This window comes from Pseudonaja textilis, chromosome 7, assembly GCF_049901715.1.
Source record: "Pseudonaja textilis isolate UNSWEBS1 chromosome 7, rPseTex1.2, whole genome shotgun sequence".
Lineage (NCBI taxonomy): Eukaryota > Metazoa > Chordata > Lepidosauria > Squamata > Elapidae > Pseudonaja > Pseudonaja textilis.
This window is the reverse complement of record NC_141996.1, coordinates 45153701-45177722: the sequence shown is the minus strand read 5'-3', so window position 1 is coordinate 45177722 and position 24022 is coordinate 45153701. Positions and strand designations below refer to the sequence as shown.

At 34.8% G+C, this 24022-nt stretch overlaps 1 protein-coding gene across 1 annotated transcript in view; it reads right to left on the bottom strand.

Moving 5' to 3' along the window:
- Positions 1-24022, bottom strand: part of CXADR (CXADR cell adhesion molecule) — a 244819-nt gene that overhangs the window by 136405 nt on the left and 84392 nt on the right. Inside the window, exon 2 of the mRNA XM_087937524.1 lies at positions 10863-10944. The gene's annotated coding sequence lies outside the window, so the exon portion shown is untranslated. The remainder of the gene's footprint in view (positions 1-10862; positions 10945-24022) is intronic.

The window sequence follows — 24022 nt, the reverse complement described above, 5'->3', positions numbered from 1 at the left end:
GAACAGGGGTCCTAAAAGTTGTCAAATGCTTTGGGACTTTAGAAGTCAAAATAACGAGAACCTGCCATATAGCATTCCAGATTTGACAACTATTAATAAAAAAGGCAAAAAAGTTTGGAGACAAAAGAATTGAAGAGAAAGAAATAGAAAAATCACAAAATACAAAGATCTGCAAATAGTAGAATGACTGAGGCAAAAGATACTACCAGTGCAAAGATAATACTATCCCAAAGCACCAGTGCCATCAGTATTGACAAAATCACCATCATTCAATTGCAAAATAACATTTCCTGCCCAACAAAAGCATATACTTTATATGCTACCACAAATTAGAAGGAAAGATGAGTAGAAATAAATTTGTATTCCCGCTATCCTTTTCTTCTCTCACTTTAGGCTTAATAAAGTTATTTCAAACTTCTGAAACTGAATTGAGTATGCAAGGTTTTATGGAGAATACTACATTGTATTTTTATTATTGTCTCTTTTCTCTAGGTGCTCAGCAACCTGGAGGCTTCCAATATTTTTTCTGCCCACAGCCATAAAGGTAGTTTGCATTAAGAGAAGATAACTATCTCAAAACTACCCTGGTGGGCTTCCATGCCTGAGGATAGAGTTGATAGCTAAATTTCTATCTAAGTCCAATTTCCAATTTTCTACAATCTACACCATTCTGGCTTAACTCTTATACAAATAATATTTAAACTATATTGGTTAGACCTGATGAGTTTTGTATAGTCTAAGAATGCTACCCTTCCACCTTAAAATTGAGACAATAGATAATTTTAACTATCTCTGACTCTGTTCATTTCTAGAATATTTCATTGGCCAATGAAGATATTGCCAGTCTAATTTATTTCCTGGTTGCATCCAATCATAATTTATAAAGTGCTAACACTGCCCCAGTGGTGAGTCATTTAATTGCAATGATAATTAGACCTGTTCAGATCAACCCTTCATATTTTGTACAATGAAGGTGACAAAAATTTATTCACCAAATAATTTCACATTATTTCATTCTCCATTGCCATGAACCAGCACTTATTCTGCATGTGTTTCTAGTAATGTAAACATATGGCATTTTTTTGTCTTAAAACAATCTTTTGTACATGGGGATGGATTTTTGAAATTAAGAAAACAAGAAGAAAGCTAAATCTTCAAATATTGTGATCCTAATTCAAATCATGAATCTTTCATTGTACAGTAAGTAAACCAGCTAGCAAAGAATAAACTTTGGAGACATAAAAGGTCAGTTTAATGTCAGCTCTAGGCCAATCCAAAGCAAAGTAGATCCCTCCCCCCCACTAAAGTTATATAAATACGATTTGCTTTATCACCTTGAATCCTCTTGGTGATAACAATTTGCACAGTCTCAAATATCTCTGAGCCGGTGCTTAAAAAAAGAAGGCTTCTTCTGCCTCAGTGTTAACTGAAATGCTCTCAGGCTGAGTGATTTCATACGCCACTCAGCATGTACTGGAGTCTAGATTGCTAAAAATATGCCAGTCCTTTTCTTTCAGTAATTTAAGGACATGTTTCATATCAAGCAAAGAAACACCATCAATTATGAGTCAGGCCTTTTTCTCATCAATTCATTGCTTTTACATAGATTAAGTTTAAGTGCTTCTAATTTCATTCCTTGAACACATCTTCCAGATTTTGGCTGAAGAGAAAATGTGTGGTTTATGAATTGGCTAAGGAAAACTAAATACATTTATTGTTTGTCCATGTCCTTCATCCAAATGCTTTGGGGATGGCAGGCAGGAATGGAAAACAATTGTTTTGGAATGTTTGGCTCTGGGATAGTTTGGAACCAGACCAAAGCAGCTTCTAGTCATAGAAAATAAATCTTCTAATTTCAATCCCATAGCTAAAAGAATAAGAAGAAAAACCCCTGTTAAGAGGTTTATTTTCAAAATGATTATAAATATTTCTTCTTGAATTTATTCAAAATATTATAACAAAATGCATATTGGTTTTAATTTCACATGACATCAAAATGTAGTGATCTTTGAGGTAAATATTAATCTCTTCTTTGACATAAATCAATATTTACCACAGATCAATACTTGTGAATGCCTGGTTCAACAGAAGCAATATCAGCTTAATTTGCAACAAAGTTAATTATACTGTTACAATGGTTTACATGTCATTCATACCTGAAACAGATTTCAAATATTTATTATTTAAAATGCTTAAGCAGAGAAAATTTACTGCTTAGGGTCACAAACTCCAATGTGGATATGGACATATAAACACATTTCTGACTTTCATTTTAGCGTGTAAATTTTTGCTACTATGGAAAACGTTTCCTATCATCAACACCCCTCCCCCCAATAATTAGAACATTCAAAAATTTAGAAAGAGTGGGATCTGTAAAGTATCCCTTAGTGACATACACATTTGTTTAAAATGATAACTGTGATTAGACTACTCTGAGGATGCTTTTTCAGGAAACAACTGGACTTTCTTGTTTTCCTTTGAAGATGTTTCACTTCTCATCCAAGAAGCTTCATCAGTTCTGACTGGATAGTGGGCAATGGAAGAATAGTTCACACATATATATTCACACATTCTAGCAGAGAAGACAAAAATAGACATTGTTTGGCCAGACTTATTTCCCTTACCTAATGTAAGCAATATTAGATTGTCTCTGTTTCTCTCTCTCTCTCCATCCAAGATGAACAGGTTTATGAGATTTTCAGTCTGAAATCCTTATCCCAGTACAATAGCATGAGCTGGAGAAGAGAAGGATTCAATTCTTTACCCCTTTCCTTATAATCAGGACTGTACAGCAGCTTGAATAAAAATAATGTAGGAAATAAAAGTTTGGTATTCTGCTTATTTCAACTTTGCAACTTTCAGCATCCCTCACTTTGAGATTGTTGGCCTGAGATGACCCATTTTCCCAGATTCTTCTGGAGGCTGGCAACAGAAAACAATTGTGTTTTCTGGCCCTGTTATAGAACTATTTCATCTATTTTACTTTTATACTTTTTAAAAATGATACTTTGCCTTGCACAAGCTAAGAGAAGAAATCCTCTATTTGATATTCCAGTGTTCTGCTACAATTACAAAGTGAAATGGGATATACTGCAACAATTTTCATCTAGAAGGATGCAACAGTTTTTACCTTCCTGGTACATAAAAAATTAAAATATATAACCTTTCCCTTGCCTCTATTTCCTTTCCTTCTCTTTTAATTTGAATGTTTTGTCTTATTGATGGTCCATTTTTCCAAGTGAAGGAAACAAAAGCTTGTTTTACTGGACCTTATTTGTTTTTGCAACAGAAATGCTGGCCACCATGAACTTGAAAATTCCCTTAGGCTTTTGATATGTAAAGCTATTGCTGCATAAAGCTATTGCTGCATAAAAGCTAACCACCAAGAACATTTCATCAATGTTACTCTTTCTATAAAATGGTTTTACATTCAGGCATGAGGGGCCTGGAGTCCTTCAAAGGTTGATGTATAGAATTTCCAGCATTATTTAACATTGGCGATGCTGATCAGCAATGTTAGGAATTATATTTTGTTAAGATTTGTAGGTCCACAGCTTCCCTATCATTGCTTTAAATGCAAACCTAGTGAGCCCTATAGGGAAAAAAAGTATGTATTTATAATCCAATAGATTTTGAATGTTTGATCAATGATAGCAAATGTTTCTTTAATGCATTGCTGATGCATTAAAGTGTGTCAAGAGGATTATGCTTCTGGAATAAAAATATAATACATTATAAATTAATAGACATCAGCAAAGATATCAGCAAGGAAGTTCTTTTTCTGTTTTTAAAAAAGGTGACCACTTAATTTTCAGCTGTGGCATAAAGTCCTTCCTCCCTTCCTCCCTAACAAAGAATAAAATACTTCTTTTTGTCTGGTATTATAAAATAAAATAAATTCAGTTGTCCAAATTATTTGCATCAAGTTAGAATTGCATCATATAAATAATATTTACTGCTAGTTCTTAAACAATAATGCTATTACACAACCAAGATGGTGCTCTATTTGAGAAATTCCAAATGCCTGCTAATGACAGATCCTTCTGTATTTCTTCCCATAATGTAATGCTTTGGATGATAAATCCTCCCATCGTCCCAAGAAATGTAAAATGTGTTCTCTATTAATAAAAATGTCTCTTCCACCCATAAAAGCCAAATGTATCAAGTAAAATTAAATAACAGAACAGATTTCTTGTTGAAAGTGGATCATGTATTTTGGGCTTTTATATCAAGCCTTAAGTTGTTAGGAGGAGGATTTTGTTTGAGAAAAATAGTCATAAAAAGTTATATATCTTTTATTAGTCATGGAACTTGGTCTTAAATCAGGAGCTCAGCAAAATATTCTCCCGCACAATGTATGTATATGTGTCAATATATTTGTTAACAAGAAATGAGGATGAAAATGAGGATGGTGATGAAATAAAATCTGTGAAACCACTCCTATGATAGTGATTTCATGCATATAAATATGTAATTGTATGGCAAATTTATACAGACTGGTTTCTTACAGAAACACGGAGTCCATGAATATTAAGTTATTCATGATTTTTAAAAAGATGAATTTGTAGTAATGATTTGTTATTGTTATATAAGCTTTAGCTAAATCATGTAGAGTTATTTTGATCTAGGTGAAATCCTTTATAATAGTGTAGTCAGATTTGAGTCTGATGCACTTTACTTTGAGAATACATATCCAGATTTCAAATAATTAAAAAGTTTTGCTAAATCAAGGAAAAGTTTGGGAATATTTTTAAGGTTCTAATAGTAAGATTGTGAGATATATGCCAGATGCCTTCAAATGAATAAAGTATGGATTTCAAAACCAGAAATATTGCACAGCAGAGTCACAAACTTACCTGCAATAAAATGTATATTGAACAATTTACACTTGACATGTTACACTGAATTGACTATTTGTAAACATTTTCTCTTTTTCAGGAAAGTAATATTATAATACAAGAGCTATTTTTTTTTGAAACATCTGGTATTTAAATTTACCTTTATCTCTTTATCTTCTCATGCTGCTGCCAGATACACTTTCACTACTATCTATCTATATATGTATATGTTTGTCCATTGTTTTCAAAGAGGATACTGACATCTAGTGGGTAGTGGACTGTCCATGGTGTGTCCACAAGTGGTTGATAAGGCCAATAAGGTCACAGAATGTTCTGCTACATGTCGATCAGATATGTGTGGGCACCACTGTTGCAGTAGTTGCAGTTCTGGCTTTATGGAGTGCACACTTCTATTGTGCTATAGTTGTCCTTCTGTCTTCAAATATCTGGCAGCCTTGGTGGATCAGTATGCACCATGTCAATTTATCTTGTCCCAGGATTTCCTAGGAGGTGGTGTTGATATCCACTTTGTATCTCTTCCTTCATCCCCCTTGTAATCGCTTTCCTTGAGACAGCTCATCATAGAGGGGCTGTTTAGGGATGTGATGGTCTGACATCCTTGCAACATAGCCCGCCCAGCATGTCTGGGCTTTCATTAGCAGCGTGTAACTGATGGCAGGCCAGCTTTGGAGAGGACTCCTGTGTCTGGCACCTTGTCCTGCCACTGGATCCTCAAAAGTCTGTGGAGGCAGGTCATGTGGGAATTGTTAGGAATAACAAGGTTACCTAACGTAGTTTGGGTAAAATAATATATATAAACTATGATAGTAAGTTTAAGTGTGTGCCACTTTAAACTGCAAAGCATGTAATTTTGGGTGCAGTTGTGAAACCGCCATAAGAGGGAGCAAGAGAACCTGCTAGATTGCTGATTGATGGTTTGCTAACTGCGTGTTCCCTGCTGCTGAGTTTTTTGAACGTCGAAGGAAGAAAAGAGGTTTGACTTCTTCATATCTCTACTGCAAGGAGATATATTACTGGACTGATATTTGTAAGTTTACTGACCTCTTTTTCGACACTGGACTTTGCAACTGAATAATCCCCGGACAGACTGAATTAGTGAATAATATATGGACTGTCTGACTATGCTAAAACTCTTACTGGAACAAACTATTTAACTAGCACAGTGTATCTGTTTTACTGAGTGTAAGCTACAAAAACGTTTATCTCACATATTTTGCCTGCCTGACTGACTGCCGTGCACATTCTGCTAGGGTGTATCCCTAACAGAAATGGTTCAGTTTCCTTGCATGCCTCCTGTATACAGTCCAAGTCTCACTGACATACAGCAGGGTAGTTAGAACTACTGCTCAGTAGTCTTTGAGCTTTGTAGCAAGGCTTATTCCATGAAGGTCCCACACGTTGGTTAGTAGTCTGCCAAATGCAGAACTTACCTTGGCTATTCTTCAGTTGACCTTGATGTCAATTGTCACTGCGTGGGAGAGGGTGCTTCCAAGATATGCAAATTGGTCCACTGCATGCAGCTTTTGTCCCTTCACTGTGATGGTGGGCTCTTGGGGTTGGGCTTTTGGAGCTGGTGGTGCATCGCTTTGATTTTCTTTGTGTTGATAAGAAGGCCAAAGTTGTCACATGCTGCTGCAAATTTGTCTATGCTGGCTTGCATTTCTTGCTCTAAACCAGCATCCAGGGCACAGTCACCAGCAAAAAGGATGTCTTGTAGCACAGTTTCCTTTATCTTGATGACAACCTGGAGTCTTTGCAGGTTGAACAGTTTCCCATCGGTCCTGTATTTCAGGCTAACTCCCAAGGAACTGTTCTGGAAGGCGTCTGACAGCACTGCTGAAAACATTATACTGAACAGGGTCAATGCCAACATGCCACTTGCTTGATGCTGTTTGTGATGGGAAAAGCATCTGAAGCTTCTCCGTCATCCATGAGCTATCATGCTGTCATGGAACTAATGTACTATCAGGATGAATCTGTTTTGGGTTCCACCTAAACTTCAACATGATACATCACAGACCTTCATGGCTGACAGTGTCAAAAGCCTTGGTGAGATCCATGAAGGTGGTATACAATTTATGATTCTGCTCTTGACACTTCTCTTGTAGTTGTCGGGCTGCAAAGATCATGTCCACAGTGCCACACCGTTTGCAGAAACCACACTGTATCTTAGGTAATAAATCCTGTTCCAGGTGATCAGTCAGGCAGTTCAGCACACTCATGCAAGGATCTTGCCTACTCATACTGCTGTCACTACTATCTATAACATATGAGAAGAATGGACAAACTAAGGCTGAACTACGGTAGCAACCAGCCAGTTATATTGCTTCCTTAATTGTGCCATACTATTTGCCATACTACATTTGAAGCAGTTAAAAACAACAAAATTAAAAATATGATTAAAATTTACAAGTAAAAAATAAGAATCAAAGTTAAAACAATTCACAAGACTTTTAGTTAGCAAGGTAGAGAAGGTGCCCTCAAGCCCATCAGCTATCCACAGGGTTACATTATACTCTTAGAGACCAATGTTAATGAGCAAAGCCAGATCTTAACACTTTTCCAAAAAACCAGAAGAGTGGGCACTCACCTCAACTCTGAGGGTTACATGTTCCAAAGAGTGAGGGCAACAACCGAGCAGCTTTCTACCTAAAACCTTCCAGATGCTGATATCATTTGTTGTCCTAACTTCTGATACCAATGACTATTATCTTAATAATTGGAATAAGAATGTCTAATTTTTATAGATCTGTATAAGGTCATGGAACAAGGAAATCTAGCTTTTTTATGGTTTTTTTTTTTGGGTGGGGGGGATATTTACTTGCTGGATTGCAGAGTAAAGATTGCTTTTAAATGGATGTGCAATTTCATATGTACACACACACACACACACACACACACACACACACCCCTAGCCTGGATGGCAGATTTTATTCTTCACTCCAAATAAAAATTAAACATATACTGAATATATATTCTATATTCCAACCATAAATGCTACTTTGAACCCCATGCATGATTTCAGAAGGAGAGACAATGAATAAGTTATAATGTAATATCTCAAGTGCATCTTTTCAACATCAGTTTTATTGGTGTGAATCTATACTGTATATAGACCACACATACTACTTTTCCACATTTTAATAAAATATTCAAAATTAATTACAGGAAGTTTGAATACTAAACAATGAAATAATAAGACAGCAATAAGAAACTGTAAATAATAATAAACAACTAATGTTCCTTTGTAGGGTATTAAATTTTAAGCAGATGACAGGCCTTAGCCCAGCAAAACAGTTTTGTTGTTTATTATTGTTTTTTTCCCCAAAGGCAAGTGACTCTTGATGCTCTGAGTTTAGGGAATTCCGAAGTCGAAGAACCCAGCACAAACAATCAGAGACAGACAGCATGTGAGAAAGAAATATAGACATAGAGTAAAATAGAATATACAGTATTGTTCAGAATAACATGAATGTTTCAAAGTTTTTCACTGATGTCAAAATGAGTTATTTAGTTCATTAATATTGCACCATTATTTATTTTTAAAATAATGTGTATTTTTTTAAAATGTGACTTGTCTATAATAGTTCATTGAAATGTAAAATAAACAAAAATCGTTTGCAAATCCAAATACGCTTTGTTAAAGAAAAGATTCAAAGATATATGAGACATATTACATGTGGGTGAATGAGTAGGTGGATGTGAGGGAAACACTGGAAATAAACAAAGTCTGAAGTAGTCTCTATGGAAGTGAGACTAATTTCCAAGTAAATAAATGGGTAAATTAATACAAAAATTTCAGTGACATTTACATAATTTATACTGTATTAGTTCTTTTCCATTATTTCCAAATATTTTTGTCATCCTGCCATCTTTAACCCTATTTTTGTCTCTAAATGCACATTTTTTTGTTCAATATTTCACACAATTTGTAAATTCTCCAGAGTTACTGGAAGTTAGGTGGCATATAAAGTTTAGTAAATAATCATGATAATAAACAAGTGGATATAAAGTGAGCATATATTCCCGTATAAATGTGTAATTCAAGAAAAGTTATCATCTCTTATAATCTTTTCTTGTCAAAGAAAAGTATTGGATTAATTTTTGTGTGTTCTTCTATGTATCACTGCTCATTTAAGCAATAGGCCAAATATCATCAATTTTTCATGAAATGAATGGTTCATATGCACAGATGCATGCCCAGTTCTTCAAACAAACTTTGCTGTGAGAGATCACATAGCCAACCCATATTTCTATGCAAGTACAATGTTTTTAATTCCAAAAATCACCTCATCTCCCTCAACTTGCTCTGAATTATATAGAAGGAAAGGAAATGAAGGGAGACAAGCTGAACTGTGGTGCTTAGAGAGTCCCTTGATTCAGTCTGTCACACTCTTAAGCCTCTCTTGGGCCTCAGGGGAGTCTGGCTGCTCTGTGCCTCTTCTGCCAGCCAGATAGTAATGGCCCACTGCTTTTATTCATTATTTTCAATGCATTGCACTAAATTTAACAAGTAACACAGGCAATGAGAATGTATTGGCCTTTTCCAGTATGACTGAAAGATGCAGTGTGGCTGTGGGCTGCAATAACTGCTGATTCCAGCAACTAACTCCATAAAGGGCTTCATTAATTAATGAAAGTTATACTTTGCATAAATCTTGGGTGAATGGAAGTACGTGTATTCATACAACGCATGTGCACACACATTTCTTCTATAAACAATATTACAGTAAATATAGGAACACAAACAAAAATGGATTTAATGAAAAAGTGTGAACAAGAAAATAGTAAACTGGTATTAAATTAGGTATGGAGCTATTGGTTTAACATGCAAGAGCCAAATGGGCTCATCCATGTAACGCCACAAGTATAGGAACTTTATTGATGACTAGTCAACTTTAAAGGTGGTGTTATTACCTGAAAAATACCCTAGACTATATAGACCAGTTTTGTCTGGTCTTTATGATTAAGGTATCAGGCTACAAACTAGTAGACCGAGTGCTAGTCCTCCCTTAGGTATGAAAGTCAGCTGGGTGACCTTAGGCTAGTTATACTTCAACCCACTTCAAAGGGTTGTTGTTGTGAGGAAAATAGAAGGAAGGAGTACTAAGTAGGTTATAAAAATAATAAAGGCAAGACAAAAATAAATAAATAAATAAATAAGAAGGAAGGAAGGAAGGAAGGAAGGAATATGGCTTCAGAATTGTCTTCTCTGACTTGAATCTGCTTATCTGGTAAGATCTAGCATAGATAATGCTTGCTAGTAAAAACAAGGTTGTATACATTCTCCTTATTTATTCAACCTATATGCTGATTATATACAGTATATTATGGTAAACTGGATTGGAAGGAGAGTGGTTTTAAAATTGGAGCGAAAAACACCAGCAATCTGTATTATGCTAATGACACTATTCTAATAGAAAAAAATCAAAGGCTCTGCAAGATCTACTAGTCAAAAAGCTAGTGAAAAAAGTAGCATTAAAATCATAAATAAAAAAGATCAACCCTATGACAAAACAACAGATAATGATATTAATGAAGTCCCAAATAGTGAGCATGCTTGAATATAACGGTGACATTGTCCACACATTTATCATAATAGATATAGTACAACTGTATACAGTGGGCAATGTATCAGACTTTGACCAGCAATATTTATATATAAATCCCCACTTCGTGATATCGTTCATTGTAAGACTTTAAATCAACCAAGACTTCAAAACAATCCCTACTGTAGAGAAAAATACAACATAAATTTCTCATGTAAATTACTTTGAGTTTTCAGGGGAATAAAGGCGTGATATAAAAGTACATGTAATAATACTGTACTTTCAAGTTCAAGCAGAAATTAACTGAAAGTACTTTTGCCCATGGAAGTACTATTTTTTCCTGCTGATTTAATGAAAAGAATGTAATTCTGCATTTTCTTTTTACTTAAAAGATCATTGACCACAGAGTCACTCCTGAGTTATGTCTACCTTCTTAAGAATTCTCATTACATACCTCATTCAGTGCAGATAAATTTTCCAATTCCTGGATTTCATATTATCAGGATTCAGGCTAAGTCTGGTGGTGTTGATGCAATCTGTAAAGACATCCAAGCACTGATTAATGATTGGATGTAATTGACTAAAGCAGACATAAAGAGTAAAAGAAATGGATATCATTAGCATAGTGTGATCTATCTCTTTAATCTAAGTCAGACTATGATATTTTTGAACAATGCATATGCGCATTACTGCAGAAACAATAAATATACTGTAAAGCTGGAGCATAAGTTCCAAGGTGCCAATGCACCTTGAGTGCTATTAACTGGGATCAGTCTTGCACTAGGGGTTGAATCAATGCAAAATACTGTTCCAAAACTTAGTTTGCAAAAATGATCTAATAGAAAATTTGTGAAAAGAAAGAAGACAGTGAATTCAGTGTACTGGTTAAGATACCAGCCCCCATGAGTTCTAGTCCTGCCTTAGGCACAAAGCCAGCTGCCTGACCTAGGGCCAGTCACTCTCTCAGCCCGAGGATGGAAAAAAATGGCAAATCACTTTTGAAATTTTGCCAAGAAAATTGTAGGACTTGTCTAGGCAGTCACCAGAGTTGACATTGACTCAAAGGCCCATTGTAATAATTGCACGAAGAAATTCATCATGAGCAATAATATTTAAATCCCCCAAACCCATCTAAAATGACAATTAAAATCATTTCTCTCCTGCCCCTCCCATCCTGTCTGAGTCAACTAGGGTATTCAGAAATACTAATATGGAGAAACTGCTCTTAGATTAATCTGTGCAAATAACCTTTTCAACATTATATTTATATAAATTCACGCCCCCCACCCTCCCCGAAAGGCTCAAAAGACAATTACTTTTTGTTGTGGCTTTTTCTGTATTAATGAAAAATCTGGTTGTACAAAAAAAAAAAGTTTTTTTGGGGGAAGAACTTCAAAGCATAGAACTGGTTTTACAACATTTTACATTTTCTTCTTAGTTCATGTGTCACCGGACATTTGGATATTAACAAGTAATATCTGGTTCTTCTTGATTTACTCTTCTTTGATGAATGAATAGTTCATTAACCTTGTAGCCTTAATGTGCATCTCTACAGTATGCAGTTGTGAATGTCACACCTTTTTACTTTAAAACCTGCATTTTTGCGTTAGTTGATTGAGGTTTTTCCAAATAGAAATGCTACGAGCACGAAATGCCACCATCTTTTGCAATGGCCTTCTACGTGTTCTCAAGTTCTATATGGAACATACGTGAATTACATAGCCAAATAGGCCTTTGGGTCCCATTTTGAATGGGTGCCCCGACACACAGATAAAACGGATTTCCTCACGCGCTACACCTGCATTTGAGCAAAACCAGAGTCCAAAATTCTTTGAGTTCTGAGCGTACAACTATTCAGATTTAGTGCCTCAAAACCATTCAGTTATGTTGAGCTGAAGTCTGCTCTTTTCCACCCAGAACCAGAAATATTACTACTGCTTCAAATTATTCTTTTAGATTTGAAGGGCACTTCCATTCAACTTTCACAAATATTTATTTTGACCATTGCATTTACTTGCTTCATTTTTTCATAGAATGGATAACTATATTGTTATGATGATCTGTTTTTATTCTTATAAGAGGTAAAGAACCATCAGTTTGTAAACATGTCAGAAAAGGGGTATATTGTAAGTTGTTCATAGTTCCTGTGGGAGAGTGCAATATTGTGTATGTGTGTGTGTGTGTGTTATGCCAATAATAGCTGGCTACCCAGCTGTTGTCTACTGGCAGAGTTCCATAATCATTTTGATTCAAGGACAGATGTCCATTCCCTTCTTCTCATTTCTGCCTTATTGACAGGTCATGCAACCATGGAGCTTCTGTGTGATGCTCAAGCAGCTCTTCTTTATGTAGTCTACCTTGGGAATACTACTGTGATTTGTCTCCCCGCAAGTTTGGGATTAATCTAACAAATGAACTGGGAAATGCTCTTGACTGATTAACTAAAATGCTGCACCAGTCACTGCAGAGAAAAGGCTGGTAACAGCCACAGACAGCTGCCAATAGGACTGGAGAATACCGGAGACACCAAAGGGTTAAGAGTTTTGCCTGTGACACTGAAATTGAGGCCAGCTGTAGGTCATATTCATGTCCCAGCCACAGGAAAATGAACCTGTGAGACAGAACCTAATTATCTGCTAAACCAAAAGCCAGTCTCAGTTCAATAACTTACAACAGAGCTGGCAGCCAGATATAAGGTTGCCATGACAACATTAAAGTTTTTTTTTAAAAAAAATCCTATTGCTGCTGAGAAGAAGGAAGAGAAAAGTCTGTAACCCTAAGTGTGCTGTAACCATTTGAACTTGGGCAGCCTTAAGATCCAGGCTCCCAATCGACTTTAATAAACTCCATTCCTACCAAAATGAACATAATTCCTACCAAAATGAACATAATGTGATTATGATGCTCTTAAAGCTAAAATTACCAAGAATTATTTTGTCATTTTAGTGATTAGATCTGGGACTTTCGTTTATGTAGGCTTATAAGATGTGAATGCAGACTAAAAACAAGGTCAAGTTACATGCTTGCCTAAAATGACTTCAGGCCAATTAAACCCTTGGTTTCACTTTGGTTCACATTTCTAAAACTGAAGTTTTCTATAAAGAGTAAAGCTGTTTTGGGAAGAACGATTAGGCAATAATTCAAACTACCAAATAAATGACATTAGAATTATCAGTAAGGGGAAAAATGGGTTCTAATTAAGGCCAGATATAAGAATTATAAATATAATGAACATACTCATAGTCATAGATGCTCATGTTTGCTGATAAACAAGCAATTAATTGCTCATTAAGCAATTAAACAGATCAGTGAGTCCTAATAAAGAATATAATACAAAGATCAGTAAAGTAAAATTACAAGTTTATCAAAATGCCAATGAAGACCACTGAAAATAACTGCAGTTCAAGAACCTGGCCTTTCACAGCTATAATTCTAACATAATAATTAATCCTTACATGCATTACAATACTTGCATTACAGCTTTCAGAGTGTAATAGTTACTTGTACTGTGTGCTAGCTACATCATGGCTGTCAAACACCCGGCCCGAGGTCAGATGCTGGCCATGCCCCTGCTCGGTTAATGAACAGGGAAAAAGTCCTGAAACATGATGCTGCCATGATGACATGAGTTTGACATCTTTGAATTAGAGCTTTTATATTTGCAACTTGATTCACTGATTTCAATGATAGTTACATCTGCCCTGATAACATCACTCAATCATTTCACTGAATGCCTGAATCAATGGCAGCAGTGTGAAAATATCATAAATTTAATATCTCACACTGACCACTATTTCTTCTTCTTCCTGAGAAATGAAGATGATTGGAACAACTGCAGCTTTTTTTTTTCAATATTACAACTCTGATGGGAAAGAATGGTTCCAGGGCTTTGGGATCTCTCTCTCTCTCTCTCCCCCTCCCTCCCTTCCTCTGTGTCTCTCTGTGTGTGAGCATGTTTGTGTGTGTGTAATGAAAAGAAAAATGAATGGTCTTGTGTCAATAGGAGGACAGATTAAGAGGAAATATAGTGTGCTGTCTAATCATGCACAGAGGTCATTTTGCTCTGGGCCCTTTCCAGTCTGACATAGGTGAGAGAATGGATAAAGTTCTGTACACAACCTACCAATATACATATTTTATGAAAAACAAAATCAGTTGAATCCAAATCATTGGACTCAATTCATTTCAATTCAATAACTCCAAGTAAATTTTAGCCATAAATTAGGACTAATACTTACAGATAACATGACACCATAAATCTTCTAAGTCATGTAAATGATCCTATAGGGCAGATATGAAATGATTGAATAAACTCATATGTGTGTGTATGTACTCAACTCTAACATGGTATTAAAAAATAACCTTTTCTATTCTTTTTTTTAAAAATAGATTTTATTAAATTTACAATTTAAAAACACATCGACAATACATTTACAAAATAGAAAGAAAAACGGGTAGGGGGAAAGAAGGAAAACACCCGGCCTAGCACACCGGATAAAGGCTGGTTGGTGGGGAAGAGAAAAGATATAGAGGGAGAGAAGGGAAGGGGAGGGGAGGGAGAATAGGGTAGAAAATACAATTAAAAACAAATGATATCTTTTTGTGACAGTCTGTAAGGATCATTTCTCTTCATCATATCCAATCTACTCCTCTTTTCCATTATGTTTAAGTTACTTTTTATCATTTACATAATTTGTCTCTGTGTAAGCCAATAATACCATGAGTCCCAGTTGTTGTAAAATGTTGAGGACTCTTTGTTTTTTAATGCTATTGTTAGTTTATCCATTTCAGCACACTCACAAATTTTCTGAATAACCATTTGCTCTGAAGGTGTACATTGAGCAAATGCTAATCTAGCTGCAGTTAGAATATGGATTATTACATATTTTGTCTTTTTGGATAAATATCTATCAGAGATCCCTAACAGGAAGAACTCTGGTTTATAGTCTATTTGTTCTTTAGTTATCTCCTCCAACCATTTTCTGATTTTTTTGCCAAAATTTTTGGGTAGTTTTACAAGACCACCACGTGTGGAAAAATGTTCCTTCAGTGCTTTTGCATTTCCAACACCTTGAGCTCATGTTAGGGTTCATCTTCGCCAACCTTGAAGTGGGTAAGTGCCATCTATATAACATTTTATACATATTTTCTTTGTACGCCGCCGATTTCGTAATCTTGATGTTTCTATTCCAGATCTTTTCCCATTCTGTTAATGTAATGCTTCTTCCAATATTCCTACTCCACGTTATCATGTTCCCTTTCACTATCTCTTGCTCTAATTCTACCTCCAATAAATATTTATAAAATTTGGAGATATTCTTTTTATTTGATCCTAATAAGATTTTATCTAAATATTGTAATTTGCTATAGATTCCAAACTCTTTGATATCTTGTTTGTATCTGCTATGGATTTGTATATATAACCACTGGTCAATTTTAAATTCCTGTTCCTGTAAGTCCTGTCGAGTTCTTAATTTTCCTAGAGGGTCTAATAAATCTTTATATTTAGTCGTTTTTGTTATATCCAAATTGCTGGGATGAACCATTGCCTCCATTGTTGAAAGCCAAATCGGAATTTTTAAATAATGTTTTTTGCATATTTTTTTCCAATTAGTTAATAATGAATCTCTAATAAGGTGTCTATGAAAATACGACTGCTTAGTTTTCCCCACTTCCCATAGAAATGCGTGCCACCCTCTCTGAAGATCGTGCCCTTCCAAGGCTAAGGTTCTTTTGTTGAGTAAATTAACCCAGTCTTTTAACCATAATAAGTTGGCTGCCCAATAATATAATTCCCAATTTGGGAGCGCTAGCCCCCCTCTACTTTTTGCATCTTGTAAAGCCTTAATATTGATTCTAGCTTTTTTCCCTTTCCAAATAAATTTAAGTGTTACCTTATTTATATCTTCAGAAAATTTTTTTGGTAATTTAATTGGGATTGTCTGGAATAAGTAAAGGAATTTTGGTAAGATGTTCATTTTGATCGTGGCAATCCTGCCCAGTAGAGAAAGCTGCAGCTTATTCCAAGATTCTAGGTCTTTCTTAATTTGCTGTAATAGTTTATCATAATTATTCTCTTTGAGCGATTTACTATGTGGTGTTAACCATATGCCTAGATATTTGACCTTTTTTGTTGCCTGTATCCCCATGGTTTTTTCTAATTCTTTCCTCTGATTCTCTGTTAGATTTTTAGTCATTAATTTTGTCTTATTTCTATTAATCTTTAATCCTGCTACTGAACCAAATTGATCTAGTTCTTTTATTAGGTTATGTCCTTTTTCCATGGGTTCCTCTAGGAAGAAAACCATATCGTCTGCAAACGCCTGTAATTTATATTCCTCTGCTTTGACCCTTACTCCTTGGATTTCAGAGTTTTGTCTTATCCGCGTTAACAGTGATTCTAAAGCAAATATAAATAGGAGGGGTGAGAGGGAGCAACCCTGTCTAACGCCCTTTTCAATGTTTAATGGGCCTGTTTGTTCACCATTAATTAGTATATTGGCCTGTTGGGTATTGTAAATTGTTGTGATAATGTTCTCGAATTTAGTGCCCAGACTCATGTTATAGATTTTTTGTATTAAAAAGTGCCAATGTAGATTATCAAATGCTTTCTCCGCATCTAAAAACATGAGTGCAAATTGTTTCTCTGGATGAACTTCATAATATTCTAAGACGTCAATAATGGTTCTTAGATTATTTTTGATTTGGCAGGACGGAAGGAAACCATTTTGGTCTTCATGAATGTATAAATTTAAAACTTGTTTTACTCTATTCGCTATAATTGAGGTAAATAATTTATAATCAGCGTTTAAAAGTGAGATTGGGTCTATAATTGTTGATATATCTGGCATCTACATCCTCCTTCGAATTAACGAAATCAATGCCCCCTCCATGAGTCTGGCATTTTGGCTGCCAAAAGTACTTCGTTAAACACTTCCAGCATCAGTGGCCCTACTAACTCTATTGTAGCTTTGTACAATTCTACTGGAATCCCATCTGGACCAGGGGATTTATTATTACTTTGGTTCTCCATTGCAGATTTCAACTCAGACCATGTAATATCCTTATTTAATAATTCTTTCTCTCCTTCCCCTATTGTTTTGTCATTCGTATTCTCCAGATAAGTTCTTATTTTGTCTTCATTGATTTCTTCTTTTTTATATAATCTTTGAAAATAGTTTAATATAATATCTTTTTTCTTCTCAATCTCATGTTGTGGTATGCCTTTCTCGTCTATTAGTTGGTGTATCAGTCCCTTTTCTTTTTCTTTTTTAAGTTTATAAGATAGCCATCTTCCTGGTTTATTAGCGTGTTCAAAATAATTTTGTTTGGACCTTCTCAAGCTAACTTCTATTTTATCTTGTTCAATTAAATTCAGCTTATGTTTGGCTAATATTAACTGGTTTTGTATTCCTTGGATCTTAGGGGTTTTTTGTAATTGTATTTCTAAGTATTTGATTTGTTGTTGTAATACGTTTTGTCGGGCATAAGTTCTCTTGTTTCTCATAGCATTATAGGAAATTGTTGTACCTCTTATAATTGCTTTCATAGTATCCCAAGTATTCTGTTTTGAAGTTGTTTCATTATTATTATCTTTTAGAAAATAGTTTAGCTCCTCTTTCAGTTATTAATATACTCTTCTTCATTTACTATTTGGGTGTTTAGTGTCCATCTTTTTTTTATTCTTCTCCTATATCTCCAAATTAGCTGTATTGGGTTGTGGTCAGCCCATTCATTTGGTAGGATTTTAATTTCTTTTATTTCATTAGCCAAATCCAAATCCATCCAAGCCGTATCTATTCTAGTCCAAGTCTTATGTGGATTAGAATAGTATGTAAATTGCTTCTCTTCAAGATTCCGTTCCCTCCATAAATCTTTTAAATTTAACTCTTTCATCATTTCCTTACATGCCGCAGAAAGTTCCCTTTTCCCCTTCTTGTTTTTTCCCATATTACTATGGTCTTTTTGGTAGTCTGCAATGGAGTTAAAATCGCCAATCAAGCAAATGTTCCTTTTTTCAAAGCCTACTATTTTTTGGTGGAGGTGTTTAAAAAATTTCCCTTTTCTATTCTTGATAGCTAATTTATAAAGTAGATTACTAGAACAGCTTCCTTTGACAGAAGAGAATAAGATGCTTGAAGATGATTCCCAGTTGTGAAAGATGTTTGTTTTTGTGATCAGTTTATACAGTTGAAAAAGCTGTTTGTCTGTTTGTTTATGGGGATTAAGGGAGCTACAATAAGATTGTCATAGTATTCTTTGTTAATTTTGAAACATGATGGCATTTTATATACTGTGAGAATGTCCTCTTCCCTCCCCCTATCTAAACATTTTGACTTGGATTAAAAACTAGGCTAGTGTGGCAATTTTTGTACAGGATGAAACTTGGTTCTATCAATAAAATCGGTGACTTCTCAACTTTAATAGCAGACTTTCCTGAGTCAAGTATTTTCTCAACTATCTCTACATAGTTACCTATGGTAAAAAAAAGATAATCTGACTTCCGGTTTGTCGGCTTCGGTGACAGCAGGGATTCACTTTTCTCCGCGATCCCTGCTGTGCTAGCTGCCTTGGTGCCTTCGATCCTGACAGATTTGGAGGCTAAGGCTGCCCTGTTGGGGCAGCTGAAGATAGGGGGGATCCGGACAGGGGCTGAGGGGTGTTTCAGACCCCTTCCCCAGCCGGCAATAACCCCCTTCTCTCAAGACGGTGGAGTGGCGGTCTTTATGGCCACCATAAAGAAGCTGGCAACTGGATAAAGAATGTGCAGGAGGAAGAAGGAGTTTTAAAACGAAAGTATTTTCTTGGTCGAACTGGGACCTTAAGGACATATTTAACACCTGGGAAAATATTGGCTTTTTTCTGGACGCTACAATGTTCCCGATTGATGTTTTCAGCCGCGAAGAAAAGTGATGAAAAGGGAAAGTTACTCTGTTACTAAGTGGGAAGGGAGAGGCTTGGAAAAAAAATTTTTTTACTCTAAGACTTTGCTGGAGGAGATGCCTTGAAGATAAAGAGAATAGAAATTAATTCTAAAAAAGATTTAAAGCACAGACTGGACGTTTTTTCTTTCCCTAACTTGACTTCACCCCTAGAAGAGAAATTGTAAAAAGAGGAAGTTTGTACTCTGCCTGGACTGTTTGATGATTGCGGGATTTTGGGACTTTTGGGAACTGTTTTAAGTTTGGAAATAACTGTTTGGCTTAATAATAAGAAGAGGATACAGAAAAAGAAGAAGAAACAGTTCAAAATGGCTCTATCTCTTGATGAACTAAAAAAACAATATTTAAAAATAAGGAAAGAAGGCAAAGATGTTATGGGAGAAGCCCTTTGTTTCCTAGATATGGCGCTTGTCATGTGTCAGCAAATTAAACAACAGCTGGAAGAAGACGAGGAAGAAGAAGCCATTTTTAATGAACTAAATGGTGTGACTAAGAAAGAAAGAGAGGAGCGAAAAGGAAAGACTTAAGAAATAAAAAAATATTTATGAAAGAGAAAAAGAAGATGCAAAAACAACAGAATGCTAGAAAGCAAAAGGAAAGAGGAATACAACAGAAAGGGGAAACCAAGAAGGCAGAGGTTTGGAGAGGAGGGGGTAAAAAGTTTAGGAGGGCTAAGAAGGAAAGGGAAAAGGGGGAAAAAAGTTACAAAGGTATAAAACAAGATGGAGAAAAGAAATTTTTTTTTAGGGATAATGGGTAATGTATGGGTTTTTTTAAAAAAAACAGGGGGATTCTGCAAAGTACACATGAGTATTGTAATAGTGGTATTTGTATTATAAGTAGATAATCAGAACTTTTTAAGATCTAATAAAAGACTAAAATATTAAGGTATAACTTTAAAATGTTTAATAATGAATGATATTAAGTTTTAATAAAATACTAAAGGGAATGTTTAAAATATTAGTTTAAATATAGAGTTTAATGGATTGATGTGTTGACTGTTGTGGATTTATTATTGTAGTATTGGTTTCTGAAATAGTAGAATGTACTAAGCAGAATCTGATTGGGATTTAGGTGTTATTTTAAATTTTAATTCAGGGGAATGATAGAAAGGCATCATACTCTGATGAGTGATTCCAGGGGAAACTATTCTTTTTTATATTGGAAATGAGACAGATGTAAATGGAGAAATGGACAAAAGATATAAAAGTATTTTTCTTTAAAGCAAGATTAAATATATAAAACAGAATTAAGATGAGGCAAAAGTGGAGAGGAGTTATATAATAGATATAGAATGGTAAACAAGATAGGTAATGGTATATAAGAAGAGCATGAATTCAATTGAAGTCCATACAAAAAGAGGTAATCTGGGGCCAAGTTACTTTCTAAAAGAAAGTTTTATGTTTTTATGTTTATGTCTTATGTGTGTGTGTTCAACTAAGAATTAAATAATAAAATCTCGGAGGAAGACTAGATGAGAATAATTATAAACAAGCCAGAGGAAAGTATAAATGTGATGATTGAATAGCAGATAAATTAGAAAGGAAATATGATTGAATAATGATTAAAGAGAAACAATGTGGAATTTGGTAAAGGGAATTTACATGTTTATATGGAAATGGGATAAATTATAATTATGTGATATAAAGCAATGTGTTACCTGCCTTGTAAAGATTTACAATGGAAAGAGGTTTTATGTTTTTAATGTTTAATGATGTTTTGTTTTGTTTGTTTGTTTATAAAATCAATAAAACTTGTTTAAAAAAAAAAGATAATCTGCCTCTTTACTATGATATTGTCAAATTTCATGCTTCCTCCAATACTTCACAATTTCATGTCCATAAATCATCTTCTCTCTGTATCTCTATACCAAAAGACAGACAGGAGAATGGCGCCACCAAAATTGACATTGTTCATTTAAAAGAAACAACATGTATCTTAATATAGCCATTACACCTTGCTGTGTGGTAGCATGCTGGAAATTATAATGATAAGCCCTCATAACAGGATAATTTTCCTGTTCATAATTTTCTACCAAAAATATTTGCAACATCTGAGATAGAGAAAAGAGATGGCATTTGTTTCATTCTATAACAGGGGTGTCCAACCTTGGCAACTTTAAGACTTGTGGGCTTCAACTTCCAGTTGCTTTGCTGGCTGAGGAACTCTGGGAGTTGAAGTCCACAAGTCTTAAAGTAGCCAAAGTTGGAGACCCTTGTTCTATAATATAGATTGTAACATTATATTTTACTTTTACTTGGCCTATTTGTTTACAAAACAGCACTGGATTTACTCTACTATAAAACGGAAAGGACTCTGAAATAGCAAACTAAGATATATTTATTAGTTATAACCATGTTGAGAAGGAACATTTTGTACTTTTCACAGCTATTATTAAAAGCCATATATAACACTCAGGATACATATATAAGAAGAATAACATTGTGATTATTATTTTTTTTTAAAAACCTAGATGTTAAGAATCTCTAAGGCCTAAAATTCCTGGTGAAAAGGGAAGTTTTAAGCTCATTCCTAAACTATTTAAAGAAGACGAATTTGATTCCAGTAGCAATTTATACCACAGCATTGGCCTTGCTACAGAAGGAGGATTTATGGTTAATATTGCATTTTTTTCATGATGGAACTTGAAAAAGGTGGCCTGTTAAAGACTAAGAATGTGGAATCAATTCTAGAGAATTACATGTTGATTTGGATCATTTGTGCCTAACCCAGGTAAGGCATCTGTCATGCAGGCCGTAAGTTTGACACCCCTGACACAGAGTGATGTGATGTAAGACACATCACATGAAAAGAGTGCCTAAAACTGAATATGAACATGTTTTTCAAATTCAAGGTCTAACTTCTGACTAAGAATTATGTATTATAACTGTTGTACTCCCATTAAGGAATAGGGTCATATAGTCTGGTTGAATTGCTGAATTCAGCACTGATTCTGGAAAATTAGAATATATTGGCAAGGGAGGCCTTTTATTTTGACTATGTAGCAATTTACCTTAAAACCATTTACTTATTTCAAGATGCTCATTTTTCAGATTTTCTTTGCAGTGAAGATCAGAAGCATTTTTAATAATTGTGCCTGGAGCTTAACTAATAATTATTATTCTTGTTGTTTTATTTTGCATCCAGTAAACACAGTTTTCATGATAGAAATTGCCATTCTTGTTCAGTTGCATCTTTCATAATTGCTTAATTCTTTTATTCAGCTATTTATTTATTAAATTTATAGCAGCTTAATTCTGTCGCAGTCTTAAATAATACACTTTGTATATTTATAAGAATACAAACAAGAAGAATGCAGAAAGGACAAGCCCATCATTCCAGCACGGTCTGTTTTGTGAGCAAATTCTTTTCTGTTACTAGTCATAACAAAGCTGTTTCCAGTGTCAGAGATTGGAATTTGCTTTCATATACAATTACGAGTCTTTAATGGCTCTCTACAACCATAATGCAAAAGGGCTAATTTCGATGTTGAATGAGATTTTCAAAGTAAAATAGGCTTCACTAAGAGGTGTAAGAACAAAATCTCTAAAGATGTTATTGCCTTGACAAGAGGACATTTAACATACTTGTTTTTCAAGATATTTCAAGATATATCTACATAAATGACCTCTGTGATCATATTAAGAGCAACTGCATTCTCTTTGCTGATGATGTAAAGCTATTCAACACCACAGACAATACTGCTACCCTTCAAAAAGACCTTGACTATGTATCAGAATGATCAAACAAATAGCAACTTCAAATCTCAACAAATAAATGTTGAGACATATTACATATTGGCAAAAAAATTTTCAGAAAATAAAATACAAGCTGAATAGTCAAGACCTTGTTGATGATCCAAACTCTGTCAAGGACCTTGGAATACTCATCTCTAATGATTTAAGTGCTAGAGCCCACTATAACTACATAGCCAAAAAGGCATTAAGAGTTGTTAACCTAATCCTACGTAGCTTTTTCTCTGGTAATATCACACTACTAACTAGAGCATACAAAACATTTGCTAGACCAATACTTGAATACAGCACATCAGTCTGGAACCCATATCATGTATCTGATATTAACACAGTTGAGAAAGTCCAGAAATATTTCACAAAAAAAGTTCTCCACTCCTCTATTCGTTGCAGAATACCTTATGCCACCAGACTTGAAATTCTAGATGTAGAAAACCTAGAACTGCACAGCCTTTGGTCCGATCTAAATATAGTATATAAAATCATACACTGCAATGTCCTACCTGTCAATGAATACTTCAGCTTCAACCATAACAGTACAAGAGCACACAACAGATACAAACTCAAGGTTAACCACACCAAAGTTGACTGCAGAAAATACGACTTCAGCAACAGAGTAGTCAACGTTTGGAATACTCTACCTGACTCTGTGGTTTCTTCCCCAAACCCCAAAAACTTTAACCTTAGACTGTCTACTATTGACCTCACCTCTTTCCTAAGAGGTCTGTAGCGGGTATGCATAAGCACACCAACATGCCTACCATCCCTGTCCTATTGTTTTTTTTTTATTTTTCTTATATGTATTCATTTCATCTATTCATAACTATGTTTATACTTACACCTATTATCTTGTAAGCAATTGACAAATCAAATAAATAAATAAAATAAATTATTGGGCAGGCAGAGTTAATTCAGCTAAA